The sequence below is a fragment of the Ursus americanus genome, chromosome 28 (assembly GCF_024610735.1).
Source record: "Ursus americanus isolate L20-20 chromosome 28, mUrsAme1.1.p, whole genome shotgun sequence".
Lineage (NCBI taxonomy): Eukaryota > Metazoa > Chordata > Mammalia > Carnivora > Ursidae > Ursus > Ursus americanus.
The window spans coordinates 26,684,716-26,699,950 of NC_142154.1; the positions used below are offsets into that span (position 1 = coordinate 26,684,716).

The window sequence follows — 15,235 nt, forward strand, 5'->3', positions numbered from 1 at the left end:
CAGATTTTTCAGCCAGTTGGTTAAAACCACCCTTATCTACATTTAAGAACCTCCCACTTAGATGTCAGCTTGCTAGTCTTAGGATACTTGTTTTTTGTCAGGCTTAACTCAGGAAAGGAAAGCAAAATACTATGGAGGAGGCCAGCAACAAAACCACAGTGGAGACCAATACATCTCAACACCTCAAAACCATTTCATATGTATTTAGACATGGTAATAATAGAATCTTCAGTGTCAGGCCCTTCAGCTTAATTTTAAAATAATTTTAAAAGTTTTTGTTTTTAGAACATAAAACAAAACGAAACAAACAAAAAGCCTTCAGATCAGCCTAATTTTTTTCTCTTCCTAGAAAAGTATTTGGATCACATTTTGTCAGTATGACTAGGAATTAGAAAGCTAGCTTCTCTTGAAGCCAAATATAATTTTTCTATAAAATAAATCCAAAGGAATAGGTCTACTCTGCTTAGCTCCTTATTTACCTTTGTTTGGTGTTCAAGCATTTCCTTATGTTATAAAAAGCTGGCACACTTGGCTATTATTTTTAATTAATTTTAAAAAGGGCAAAAGTAGAAAAGCACTATCCTGAACCTCATATAGCTGAGTCACAATTGGAATAAAACAATTTTCTGAAATGAACAAAAACATTTAAATGGACACTGGAAGAACAAGTACCTGTTCTGATATAAAGCAGTTAAAGTAAAACACCACTTTGGAATAAACATTTACTAGTAGTCAATGATGCAGAACTAAAAGACTGTTCCATACAAAAGCCAAGACTTTTACATTGAACCATTCCACTGGAGTCAGCAATTTCTTCCCGAAGACTTTTATATGGTTCTAACAACCTTTAGCATTTCTTACTATATAACTTAGCATGAGACACCAATTTTCAAAAGGTTGTTTTTCTTTTTAAAGATTTTATTTATTTATTTAACAGAGGGAGAGAGAGAGAGACAGCCAGCGGGAGAGGGAACATAAGCAGGGGGAGTGGGAGAGGAAGAAGCAGGCTCCCGGCAGAGGAGCCTAATGTGGGGCTCGATCCCAGGACCCCAGGATCACGCCCTGAGCCAAAGGCAGATGCTTAACGACTGAGCCACTCAGGCGCCCCCCCCCAAAAGGTGTTTCTTAATTTACTAAAATGCAATGCTGAGATATGCCAATGTTCTATTTCAAAAAGTAAAAAAAAAAAAAATGCAATCTGGACCACATATTGAGAAGATGCCTGTACATAGTAACACTTCGAAAGTTTAAAAAATCTTTTCTTCTCTTCATATAGCCATTATTTACTAGTAAGACATCATGACCAAAAATAAACAAAAACTATCCTTGACATTGTAGTACAGAAAAGAGACATTTATGCTTTAACTGTTAAGGACGCTTTGGGTTATAGGGAACAGAGAACCCAGTTGACAATAGCATATACAAATATGGATTCATTTTTCACACAAGACAAAAAATCTTGAACTCGGTGATTGCTAAGATTGGGTTAGTAATCAATAATGCCATCAATATCTTCAATATTTTTGCTCCACCTTCCACAACATATTAAATTTTTGCACTCATATTTATTGTTTAATAATTCCAAGATGATCACTGCAGCTCCAAACACTGTATCTAAGGTCAAAGCAAGAAAAAGGCTTAACCCCAGCCCTGTCTGACCCTTTACTTAGAAAAAGGGAAAGCTTTCATAGACTGGAATCTGGAGTTGTAGTGCATGGCTACTGCAGCAGTAACAAAGATTCAAAATCTAATTTTTATGGCACAGGTAAGGAATGGATATGGGCTGGCCACCAACGTCTGCCAGTCCTCAACTCAATATGCACATACACACTTCTTACGCATATATGTTAAACAGAACAGACTTACCATTTTCTCAAGGAAGACAACCCCACCACCTCATCCAATTACTCCATGAAATAGGATCTCCGGGTGATTTTCTATCTATTCTATGTAGTAAAAATATGGCAACTCTTATCTGACCATCTGTAGGGCTAAAACATAACTTGTCTCTAAACCACTCCCTTCCTATATATATTTATAAAATAATGAAAAAGAAAGAACAAAGGGACCCTCAATAAAAATTCCATTAAGAAAGGGGATAATAGGCAGCACACAGTGGTCAATAGTTCACAATCCATATTAAATCTTATTGGTCAGAAATCACAGATTCCTTGGTAGGCAATAAAGTAAACTCCTTGACTAGTCAGTCCAGCAGCTTTAGTTTAAGTCTCTAGAGTATCTGCTTTGTTACTGTCCTGTATAGCCATATCTACGATAGGCTTTGAAGTGGATGCCCTTCTCGGGGGTTCCACAGCTTTTGTAGTCTACTTCATATTGGTCTGACTTAGGGAGGAAGGTATGAGAATTGCTTAGAAGGTAAAAACAATCATAATTAATTGCCAGCTTCCCTCAAATTCCCTCAAAAACACATCAAGCCTCTGGTCTATTTTCTTTGGATCAATTCCTATGAGTAACCACAGCCAAAAACATTTCTAGAAATAATTTTTAGGCTTGGAGATTGTCATCTCTTAGCTACTGACCTCTGAACTCTCATAAAAGATTTGAAGCAATTCTAAAAATAATCTTAGGTGAGGAGGTACTGCCCTTAATCCATATAAAATTCCAAAATATGGGACTCTGTCAATTTAGAGTGTGAGCTACAGGCAGAATACCTCTATACCTAAGCTGTATTTTGTTGCCCTCTCTGCTCTCATGCTGAGGAGCACTAATGTGAGTTCATCCCCTTCTCTAGGATCCTTCTGAAAAGGCACAAAAAGTAACCAACACATGACAATATTCTAAATTTTTCCTAACACTGCAGCTTCAGTTTGCACACAGTCAGCCTTCCAAGAAACAGCAGGCACAGGTTAATCAAAAGCTTTGCTATCATATAACAAAGGTTACAACTCCCCTCCCTTATTTTTCCCCATACTAAGCCCTGGAGGTAGGCAGTCCAAGGTTGGACACACTATCCGACAATGTTCCAAACTCTCTTGATCCATCTCCTCCATGGTCCTCAGTTTGTTTGGAATCACATTTTCAGCCTCATACTTGTCATCTCATGGATGCAAGATGGCTGCTATGTCTCCCAGCTTCGTGTTTGCATTTAAGGCACAAAGAAAGTGGAAAAAGGAGAGTACCAGCCACCTATGGTCTCTTTATCAGGAAAATAAAAGCCTTTCCTAAAGTCAACAGACTTGTCTTCAGGATCCCTGGCAAAAGAGAATGGGATTCTCATGACTGGCTTTAACTACAGTTTTTTGCTTAAAGCTGGCACATAGTTGCCCCTAAGAAAATGAAGGTGAGCAACAGGGAATGGGTATTAGTAAGGTCACTAAGAATAACTGCCACACATAGATATTTATAGTTATAAGAGAACACTTGACAAATAGAAACCAATCTCTATTTGGTGAAATTTTGGGCAATATAACAGAAGTGAGGGAAAAAAGCAGTGCTACAAAATACATTTTAGGTAAAGAGATCACTACTCATCCTACTTAGGAGTCCATCCCTGAAATTAGCACCCTTTAGCAACTCTGCTTTTCACACACTTTCCCTTCCTTCAATTCTGAACCCACAGATTCTCTAAATACCCATGTTTATTAACAACTGTTTCTATGGCAGCAGAGCCCCTGGTGTTGGGGGGGCAGGGGTGGAAGCTATTTATAAGTTAAGGACTGACAGTACATGCCAATAGCAGCTATTATTGATGATATCCTTGAGGAATTTCCGAAATAGACAAATTTTGTGGAAAAAAAAAACAACAAATATTCGTGGTGCCTGTTGTTCACCAAGAAACCTCTTGATTATAATTTGATTTCCCATCAGGTCCAAAACCTGAAAGAAAATTACATTGATCATCCTGGTATGACTGGTTTATGTAACAGTTTCATCTCACTGTAAATTAATAAATTTGTATTCTGGCTTTACATATTCGGCTGATGAGCTTGTTAGACTAATTTAATCCTCTTTGGGACACTTAATGTCCAGACCAGGTTTCTAAAACCACAAAACTGAGTCAAATCCTGGTAAGTTCACTAATTAAGGTTATACCACCCAGTGCAGTCTTTTGAATAACAGCAACAGGCCTAACCAAGGCAATAGCCCTTCACATCACTAAGTATATCGGCATGAACTTCTTTAAGACATTTAAAGAAGCAATAAGTCGATTTTCATTCTATGCAGCAGTGCACAAAAGCCACTTTTTTGACATAAATTGTGCCACCTATCAATATATTCAAGTCACCAACGGTTCAAAAAGTAATAGTTTCCAAGCAACCCACAACTCACAATTTTTATATATAAAAAGATATGTAGTAGAGGGCGTAAAAGCATGGGCTCTGGAGGCAGAAAGATGGAATGCAAATCCCAGTTCCACATTGGAACATTCCAGCACGGAATAAGTGTGTGACATTGGATAAAAATCTTCACATCCAGCTTCCTCAACTATACAAGAGAGCTTGGGATAGAATAATAGTGCCTATTTCAAAGAGTTGTCTGAATATAAAGTGAATCTATACACGTAAAGCACGTGGCAATAAGAAGCCCTCAACAAATGTTAGCTAGCATCACTCTTTTTTTTTTTTATTAATAATGATTTTTTATTATATTATGTTAGTCACCATACAGTACATCCCCGGTTTTCGATGTAAGGCTCGATGATTCATTAGTTGTGTATAACACCCAGTGCACCATGCAATATGTGCCCTCCTTACTACCCATCACCGGTCTATCCCATTCCCCCACCCCCCTCCCCTCTGTAGCCCTCAGTTTGTTTCTCATAGTCCATAGTCTCTCATGTTTCATTCCCCCTTCTGATTACCCCCCCTTTCTTTATCCCTTTCTTCCCCTACTGATCATTCTAGTTCTTATGTTCCATAGATAAGAGAAATCATATGATAATTGTCTTTCTCTGCTTGACTTATTTCACTAAGCATTATCTCCTCCAGTGCCGTCCATGTTGTAGCAAATGTTGAGAACTCATTCTTTCTGATTGCTGAGTAATATTCCATTGTATATATGGACCACAACTTCTTAATCCAGTCATCTGTTGCAGGGCATCTCGGCTCCTTCCACGATTTAGCTATTGTGGACATTGCTGCTATAGCATCACTCTTAACAGGAAAACCTAAACAGTTTAGGTTTTCCTGTTAAGGTTGCATTTTATGCAAATAGGAAATGAACTGATAATATTTATTTTATGTGCAAAATATGAAATAACACAAATTCACCCAAATTCATAATTTTTTAAGAGTCAGTTTTGAAGTTGACTGGTGAGTGATTTAAAAAACTCTTGGGGCACCTGGGTGGCTCAGTCATTAAACATCTGCCTTCGGCTCAGGTCATGATCCCAGGGTCCTGGGATCAAGCCCCATGTCTGGCTCCCTGCTCAGTGGGGAGCCTGCTTCTCCCTCTCCCACTCCCCCTGCTTGTGTTCCCTCTCTTGCTGTCTGTCAAATAAATAAATAAAATCTTAAGTAAATAAATAAACAATAAAAAATTAAAAACTCTCTTAAGCTACTGCCACACGGCAATAGCAAACTTTCCATTTTTTGCTGCCAAGAATAGTCTTGAATTATGCAGGTCTCCTACAAAATGCTACAGCTCTCCAAAGAGATGTAAAGAAGATAAAAATCAAAGCTTCCCAACCCTATTGACCTCTTAGTGTTGTCCCTGGCACCCTGGTTTTCCTAGAGGTGTCCTATGTTCTTGAAGACCAGAATCAACATCCAGATTTAAGTCTCTGAACACTGTCCCAGGAAAACTCTTGAAATAAAGGGTTAGTCAGCCTGGTGATTTTTTGCATATGCGTGCCCTTCTCAGTCCTGGAGTAATTACCATCCCGTCCCATTTTCCTCTAATATGTAACTGGTTATCTTTAATATTTTCTTGCTCATAAAGAAATATTATCTTAATGGCCCTGATTTTCCTGTGTCTACTTTTCTCTTCTACTCAAATACTGCCTTCATCTGTTTTAGTCAGTCACCTCTATCAGCACATCTTTTTTCCCTTTTGCCTCCGACCATCACATCTTCACACTCAACCCCCTCAAACCCAACCACACTCACTCTACACCCAATTCTTCAACTTCTTAAGCCATTCTTAACCCTCCACCCCCACCCCCACCTACTAGAGAGTCCATTTCTCTGAGGATAAACTCCTTTTATCCTCTGCAGTTCACTCTTCATAAAAATCTGGTTTTCCCTTAAGTCACAAGGTGCCTTTTCCAATATAACTATTTAGTCCTTACTTTCCCCACTTTCTCTCAATCAATAGAAATAAGTGAGGAACAGCCTTTTCTTTGTTCCCGAATGCCATTTTCAGATTATCACACCGTGGTCCACTTATTGTTTGAAATCTGCACCTTATCATACATTTCAGAGAGCAGTCCTCAACAATCCTGAAAACAGTCATCTTTAAATTTCCCGTCCTTTTCTTGAGTCTTGCTAGAGGTCCATAATTCAATTTCTGTCAGTGTTAACATATATATATTTGGAGAGTATTATATGAAACAGAAAAATTTAACACGTTAATGATGGTCACACAGTCAACAATGGAACTGAATAAAACACATGACTATTTCTGGGCTCATAAAATAACTTGATAATTTTCCATAATATTCCTAAAGTCAGTTCTATAAGTTTAAGTATTCTATCATTAAAAATACACCATGTTAGCTACTGCCTTAGACAAAAATCACTATGTGCTTTTCAAAATAAACAATAGCATCATAAAATTAGTTGGATGTGTAAGTGGGTATATAAGCTGTTCTTGGCAGATGATCAGGCTATTTAGACCTTTTAGAAAGTGGATTCTACAACTTCCCAATGTAAATCATTCTAATATTATACATCCTTAATTTCAAAATCTTTGATTTTTCTTTTTTTAACTTAAATTCAATTAGCCAACATATAGTTCATCATTAGTTTCAGATGTAGTGTTCATCAGTTGCGTATAACACTCAGTGCTCATTACATCACATGCCCTCCTCAATGCCCATCACCCAGTTACCCCATTCTCCCACCCACCTCCCCTCCAGCAACCCTCAGTTTGTTTCCTATAGTTATCAGTCTCTCAATTTTTTCTCCCTCTTTGATGACTTCCCATTCAGTTTTCACTCCCTTCCCCTATGATCCTCTGTGCTGTTTCTTATAGTCCACATAGGAGTGAAACCATATAACTGTCTTTCTGATTGACTTACTTTGCTCGGCATAATGCCCTACAGTTCTAACCATGTTGATGTAAATGGTAAGTAGTCAACCTTTCTGATGGCTGAGTAATATTCCACTTGTGTGTGTGTGTGTGTGTGTGTGTATATACATACATACACATACCACATCTTTATCCATTCATCTGTCGATGGACATCTTGGCTCTTTCCAGAGTTTGGCTATTGTGGACACTGCTGCTATAAACATTGGGGTGCAGGTGCCCCTTCAGATCACTACATCTGTATCGTTGGGGAAACACCTAGTAGTGTTAATTGCTCCATCATAGGGTAGCTTTATTTTTAACTTCTTGAGGAACCTGCATACTGTGTTCCAGAGTGGCTGTACCAGCTTGCATTCCCACCAATAGTGTAAAAGGGTTCTCCTTTCTCCCCCTCCTCGCCAACATGTTGTTGTTTCCTGTTTTGTTAATTTTAGCCATTCTGACTGGTGTGAGGTGGTATATCATTGTGGTTTTGAAAATCTTTGATTTTTTCTAACATAAATTTATCCTGCTGCATTTCCCCTCTGGAGATGGGAAAAGGACAGGCACCATGCTCAGTATGATAATATCTTACCTACTTGAAAAGCATTATCACCTCTTAGCCTTCGATTTTCTAAGCTCAACAAGTTGGACTATTTTCCAGACTCCTGACTATTCTCCAAAACTTTCTTAACCTTCTTTAGCTCTATTCATATTGTTTTTAAATCATGAAGACCAGACTTAGATTTAACCAGTTTACAGAACTTTGTTGTTTTTAATGTTTTCATGGTTCTACAGGCTTTCTCAAATATTAGAATTGAGACCCAAGCTTCTATAAATTAAATGTTACAGAACTTTATATACTGTGGAGTCTACATTATTGTCTCTTAAATTAAACCCATGATCTATGGTTATAGTTGACAAATTACAGCTACAGGTATGGCCCCGAAACATTAGAATGAAATAACAAATACTTACTTACCTGATTTGTCCTTGGGTAAAAGTTTTTTCTCCCAGATTGCAGAGTAGAGAAGAAACTGGCTCTCACTTTATACTTCACCTCTATTTCCTCTGCTTTGAAAGAAATTATGTCAGCCATAAAGAAAAATAAAAATGGAAAATATTTTACATAACAATTTTAGTAGCACATAAAGAGAAGGAAAGCAGAATGTTTACAAATTTCATATCAGCTTTTTCTTCTACTTGGTGATACTCCTGAGGACTTCATAATAAGCAGCAGAAATCTTACTTTGTTGACATGTTTAATTTCTCCTCCTTCCCCAACTTTTTTTTTTTTTAAGCTCTAGGAAAACTACTTATTGTTAAGTACAAGGCTAAAAGTTGGGTTAAGAGGGATATGGAATTTTAATAAAAGAGGATTGGGGTTCCTAGGCAGCTCAGTTGGTTAAGCATCAGACTCTTGATTTCAGCTCAGGTCATGATCTCGGGGTCATAGGATTGAGCCCCACATAGGGCTCATGCTCAGCGCAGAATCTGCTTGTACCTCTGCCTCCTTCCTCTGCTCACATGCTCTCTCTCTTCCCCTCCCTGAAAAAAGGAAAAAAAAAAAAAAAGAGTACTGAATTGTGTGTGGGGGGGATGCCCTTTCAAGCAGGGAGTCTGGAGATATGGCAAGGAATTATATTTCTTTTATTATAAAAGTTACTTTTGGGGGCATCTGGGTGGCTCAGTCGGTCTGCCTTCGGCTCAGGTCATGATCCCGGGGTCCTGGGGTTGAGCCCCCAGTGGGGTACCCTGCTCAGTGGGGAGTCTGCTTCTCCCTCTCCCTCTGACCCACTCCTCTGCTCATGCTCTCCCTTGCTGTCTCTCAAATGAATAAAAAATCTTTTTAAAAAAATTTACTTTTGGGGGCAGCTGGGTGGCTTAGTCGGTTCAGCATTGGACTCTTGGTCTGGGCTCATGATCTCAGGATCCTGAGATAGAGCCTAGTACCTCAGGCTCCATGCCCAGCAGGGAGTCTGGTTTCCCTCTCCCTCTGCCCCTTCACACACATCTCTCTCTCTCTCTCAAATAAATATTTTAAAGTTATTTTTTTTTATGTCTCTACCAAGAAAAAATATTATGGATAGAGTTAATAAGGATTGTCATTTCAGTAAGGTGATAACCTTCATGAGAAAGGAGGAAGAGTGGTATACAGTATGATCTATCTTCCACTTTAAAAGTTCATTTCCCCCAAAGAGCTTTACTTTATATGGCACTGAGAAGGTCAAGGCAGTGGCTCAAACACCTAAAATTATATAAAAGTAGCATATATGAGTAGTATGTTTTTATACCAAGCCAATTTTTGGAATGCACAATCAATCCCAAAGAAGTTTATGGTCTTTCTGTAGTCAAATAATGAACATAAAAGGTTTAATAGTAGTATAATTTTGCAACTGCAAAACATCAAAAATTTATCTACCTTAAGTTATTCAATCATACTAATTATTTTTCTAGTTCATTTTTAGTCTATTAGATAAATGAAAAATCAAATTTTCTTCTTTACATAAAAATAATCCTAGAATCATCAAAATTTATAACTAGAAAGAAATTCAGAGAACTTCTAGATGGAGTAAGTTCCAGCCTCTCTAAATAAGGGACATTTACCTAACTGCCTTATTCAAAGTTACAGGATGAATTAGTGATGGAACCCTGAAATTCAAAATACTTTTCTCACTACAAAATGATTTCTCAAACTCATTGAGGCACAATTTGGTGTATACATGCGAGTCACTGAGGCACTAGAGTTGAACTTGGGGTCTCTGAATCAGGATAAATCTTCGTTCCTCCACTTACTAGCTATGTGATCTTGAGCAAGTTACTTAATCCCTTTGTGCCTCAGTTTTCGCTCTGTAAAATGAGATAACTGTACCTTCCCATTAGGGATGTCATAACAAAATTAACACATATAAAGCACATAGAATGGTATCTGGCACATTACAAACATTTAATAAATGTCAGCAATTACTAGGATTCCATCAATAAACACATAGACATGTGCTTGCTAAGTTTTAAAACAGCCCAGTTTTACTAGAATTTGAATACTGGATCGTTTTCATGTTTAAAAAAATGTATGTTTTATATGTATAAATATATATAAAATCATTGATATTCCATTTCAGCACATGACTTAGGTAGTCAAAGGAACAATTTCCTCATGAAGGACAAGTAAAATTCTAAATATTAAGCTTATAGTAAAGATCACTGAATTTGAATACCATTTACTTTGTGATCATTTTAGCCCAGTAGTATATTCAGAATATGACATACAGAGGGGTAGCATTTTTAATACCCCTTCCCCTATGTGACAAAATTATTTCAAGTAATGATCATGAAATGAAACAATAATAGCCAGGAAAGTAAGATTGTGAAAATTCTTTTTTTAAACATTTTATTTATTTATTTGAGAGAGCAAGCGAGTGAGCGAGCTCAAGCGGGAGGAAGGGCAGATGGAAAAAATGTCAAGCAGATTCCACACTGAGTGTGGAGCCCAACTCAGGGCTTGATCTCACAACCCGGAAATCATGACCTGCACCAAAATCAAGAGTTAGATGCTTAGCCGACTGAGCCACCCAGGCACCCCCAGATTGTGAAAATTCTTTTATTCAAATCCACCTATATGCCAATATAAAATAAATATTATAGTACCAAAAAAAAGTAATGGAATTAACGTTTTTGAAGAACGGAAAATCTTAAACCTACATATTGGTCTGTTGAAGTACTAAATAAAAACAATACACCTCCTATGCTCTTGATTTGTTCTTTAGTTTTGAAGTAAACATTAACAAAAAGAATAAATTTTAAAGTTAAAAATATTTGATTCAGTTATTTAAAAGAATAGTTTCACATAGGAACTAAAATTTGTACTTACCAACCAGAAAAATTACACCTCAAAGTTTGCACTTTCACTCTTAATTTCACACAAATGAAAACTCTAACTGGTCACATAGAATAACAATACTGAAGCAATCAGGCTCTGTTTCTTCATCCTTACAATCACCATGCTACCACTATTTATTAATAATTAAGAGTTATTTAAATGAGAAATGGACCTAAGGAGGACATGAACTGTGCCCAAAGCCCTGAATTACCCTGAATTTTTATCAATTTACTTAGGAAAATACCCATATAGAAGACCAACTGTATAACTGGGAGTTCTCTGAATTCACTTCCATGTAGAATATATTTATTAAATGATAATTAAAATGTGTTAATTTAAAGCTTATATATTATTAAAACTTAAAAATAACTACAAAAATTGCTTAGAACTTAGACCAGTAGATTTTTATCACCAACACTGCTTAGAATTTCTGATACATAAAAATTACCAGTAATAAAAAGCAGAGAGACTTTGAGTGAGTTTATTACAGTTTAAATTTTCTAAGGACAATGAGAATTATTATTGCCTACACCCAAGGTGATGCTCTTATTGTCCCACTCTTGGTATGCCACTGCTCAAGGTGAAAATCTGCCATTGAAGTACTATCTGTAAAGATGGGTTTGCTACATTAAGTATACTTAACCTACTTGTAAGAAAACCTTTTTAATACTAAAGTTAATTGAGGACCTACTGAGTGGATGGTAGTATGCCTTGTGTTTTACCCACACAGACTGTATGCACATGAACTTGGCTAACTTAAAGTCAATCATATTTACTCATTAAAGCCATTTCAGCAGGATTTTTAAAAAAGATTTTATTTATTCATTTTAGAGAGAGAGAGCACGAGCAGAAGAGCGGGGAGAAACAGAGGGAGAGGAACAAGCAAACTGCACTGAGTCTGGCACAGGACTCAACCCCACAACCCCGAGATCACAACCTGAGCCGAAATCAAGAGTCAGACGATCAACCAACTGGGCCATCCAGGTACCCCTCAGCAGGATTTTTAAAAGCTGCTTTGTTAGCACTTACTGTGAATATACTCAAATGCTTAAATAAGTATCAAAGTCACACATATTCCATTTTTCAGGATTCTCACTAACTCAGATTGGCCTTCTCCCTGTATGTTCTAAGTAAATGAGGTTGCATTATAAATCAACATTTAGAAAAGGTTTTAAAATATTAACAGGTACATAAACATTAACAATTTAAGATCTTTTGGTATTAAATTTCACAAATCATGTGGCGTCAGATTCATGTTTTATTTTTACAAGTAACTACCTCAAGAGAACAAATTTTAACTCTGGTTATCAATCTTTTTTAGACATTCACAATATCAACATAATCTCTAATCTGCCCCCTCATAATCTTGTAGCTACATACATGCACAAATTTTCTGATTATGTAATTCTGGTACTCTTGAAAAGACAGTCTTTTTAACTTAAAGAAAATCTGGGGTACCTGGCTGGCTCAGTTGGTAGAGCACACAACTCTTGATCTTGGAGTCATGCGTTCAAATCCCACATTGGGTGGAGAGCTCACTAAAAAATAAAAATCTGACTTACCTCAAAACACATTTTGGTATGGGATATCATGCCAATTATAGCCACATTAGAAGCAAGTGTCATAGAAGGATTAAACCCAGTTAATTTCTTCCACTCCTGCTTTATAGCTCCTATTTTCCTACTGCTGTGGAACTACCTCACCCACAAAATTCCCTCTGGTTCATCACCTAGTCTTCTGAAGCAGCACCTGTTCTGATTATTAGCTCTAGTATTCCCCAACCTCTCCTATTGATAAGAATCCCCTGGGGCAGTTAAAAATAAAAATCACAGGCCACTCTCCTGTAGATTAGATTTTAATGTGTTTGAGGTAAGGCTCCAGAATCTGATTTTAAACAAGAGTCCCCAAGGGATTCTTACAGGCAAGTTCAAGAAGAAACTAAAGAGGCCTGCCAGAGCTCTTCATGTTCCTCTAAACTGATCAGCCTCAAGGGCTAGTCCTCCTCGGGTGTTAGGGGTATTTGAAAACAAGAGCTGGGCCCGTTTGGAGAAAGCTGAATGCCATCCTATCTACTTCTGTTTTCAATATCCTAACTTAAGAGAGGGAAGATTTTGAGTATGTGCTGCGAAGTAGGATACCACCAGGGGGCAGCATAGAGCTGACAAATTATACATGTCTGGGGATTTTTTTTTTTTTTTTTTTTTTTTTTACTTCACCACATAAAATGGTTGCACCTAGATTTTCCATGAACTCAAAGACTACCAAAAAAGAGGGTTGGGGTAGCACACTTAGAAGATACTGGTAAAGATGTTAGCACATAATTTCTACACGGTTTTTTTCCCTCTGGCTGTCTTTACAGCAGCCATTGTAGACCAAAAGTTTCCTTGAAGTAGCATTTCACCTGGAACCAAAAATTGTATTGGACTACAAAGGCTCCCAGTAAACCAAAGTGATCTTCCAATTCATCTGTAAGTTTCAAAATACTTGTCCTACTCTTTTAACTAGCATTGTAACTGGGTGCTTTTCAATGGTATTAGCAAATCTTCAAAGTTCGCTAAGTGGGGAAAAAAATGCAGCGGATAACAATGTGAGCCAACAATGCCAAGGCTTTTTTTTTTTTTTTACACTTTTTTCAAGTATAATCGAAATGCCACCACTTGTCAGAAAACTATACTCCCCTCACCCCCATGTCATCCATACTCTCAAATTTTCTTGACCCATCCTCACTTTCTCCCCTCCAGTCCACATTTCTTCCTTCTGGAAATGTAAAAGAAAAATCCTCTGGCAACCCTGGTAGCTTCTACAAATATTACTTCCAAGGGCTTTTATCCCTCTGAAATTCCACCATTAGCATAAGAAGCACTGAAATCTGAGGGATGAACTGAAGAACCTTGACCTATTCCCAACTTGCCAAATTAGATACTCCATACCTGGATATTCCTGGGTCTGAGAAAAGCATGATCCAGGCTCTGGCGCAATTTCATGACTTAGGTTTTGAAGTCTTTCAATTCCACAATTTCCATCTTTTTAGCTAGCAAAGCAGAAGGGGAGGAGGAAGCAAGAATGACAGAAACATTCTTGGGAGGCCAAATGGGCCTAAACTAAAACAAAACACCTTCAGAAGAGGCAGGAGAACTGGAAATCAAGATGGTCTGCAGAGCCAAAGGCTACACTAGACTAAGTGTTCTAGAAAGGAGGATTTCCAAACTTTTCAGGTATTTTAACAAAAATGTCAGGACCCCATGGCTATATTTTTAGCACGAACTGATGGAGACTAAAAGTTATGAGTTCAGAAGCTGCCTTAGTGACCGTGTTCCACTACTCATGGCAGTACTTGGCAGACATCAGAGTTGTTGTTGTTGTTGTTGTGTGTGTGTATGAACTCTTCTAACCTACAGACAATATTTGTGGGTGCATCCAGAATCCTCATCTACTCCACTTACCCCACCTACTAACCCAGAAACATAGTCCTGTAACAGACACTCTCAACGAGGTCAATATCATCTCCAGTGGGCGAAATCTTACTACATGTATAAAACACAGCTACACCTATGGTACATAAACAGCTATACAGTTTATCAGTGATATTTGAATTTCATGGGGGGGAGGGCGGCGATTCGTGAGCAAAATGTCTAAAACGCTTTCTTAAGAACGCGATAATGGAAAGTGGGGGTGGAAGGTTGAGAAACACTGTCCTACAAGGGCCCGGGGCTGAGGCTATCAAATGAAGGTCCTGATAGGCATTCTTCTCCCAAGACCGCCCACGGAGGGTCAGTGGTCTCTGATTCTGTCACGACCCGGGCCAGAAAGCGGTGTTTCCCTCCTGGATGGCCTCAAAACGTAGAGGGCAACGCCTGCCGTTCGCTCCCTCACACGGTGCCATGTGCGGATGTAACGAAAAACTGGCAAAGAGCTCTGGAAACTGCAAAGCGCTGCACCAAACACAGAGAAGTCTTCTTCGCTGGATTGTACGAAACCCCCCGGGCAAGGTTCAGTCGGCCTCCGCACTTGTTGCTTCCCGGGGGCGCCCCGCCCGCCTCCACCTCAGACCTTCCCTTCGCGACCCCCTCCTCTCCACACGCGCACACGCGGGCCCCCCAACTCGGCCGCGCGACCCCTCACCCACGCCACGACGCCGGTACGCTGCGTTCAGGTCCTGCTGGCT

At 38.4% G+C, this 15,235-nt stretch overlaps 1 long non-coding RNA gene across 1 annotated transcript in view; it reads right to left on the reverse strand.

Annotated features, from left to right (window-relative positions):
* The window catches only part of LOC148107581 (uncharacterized), a 70,669-nt gene extending 55,505 nt beyond the window's left edge, over positions 1 to 15,164 (reverse strand). Inside the window, exon 1 of the long non-coding RNA XR_015722125.1 lies at positions 8,173 to 15,164. This is a non-coding gene — a long non-coding RNA (uncharacterized LOC148107581). The remainder of the gene's footprint in view (positions 1 to 8,172) is intronic.
* Positions 15,165 to 15,235: the final 71 nt, after the last annotated feature.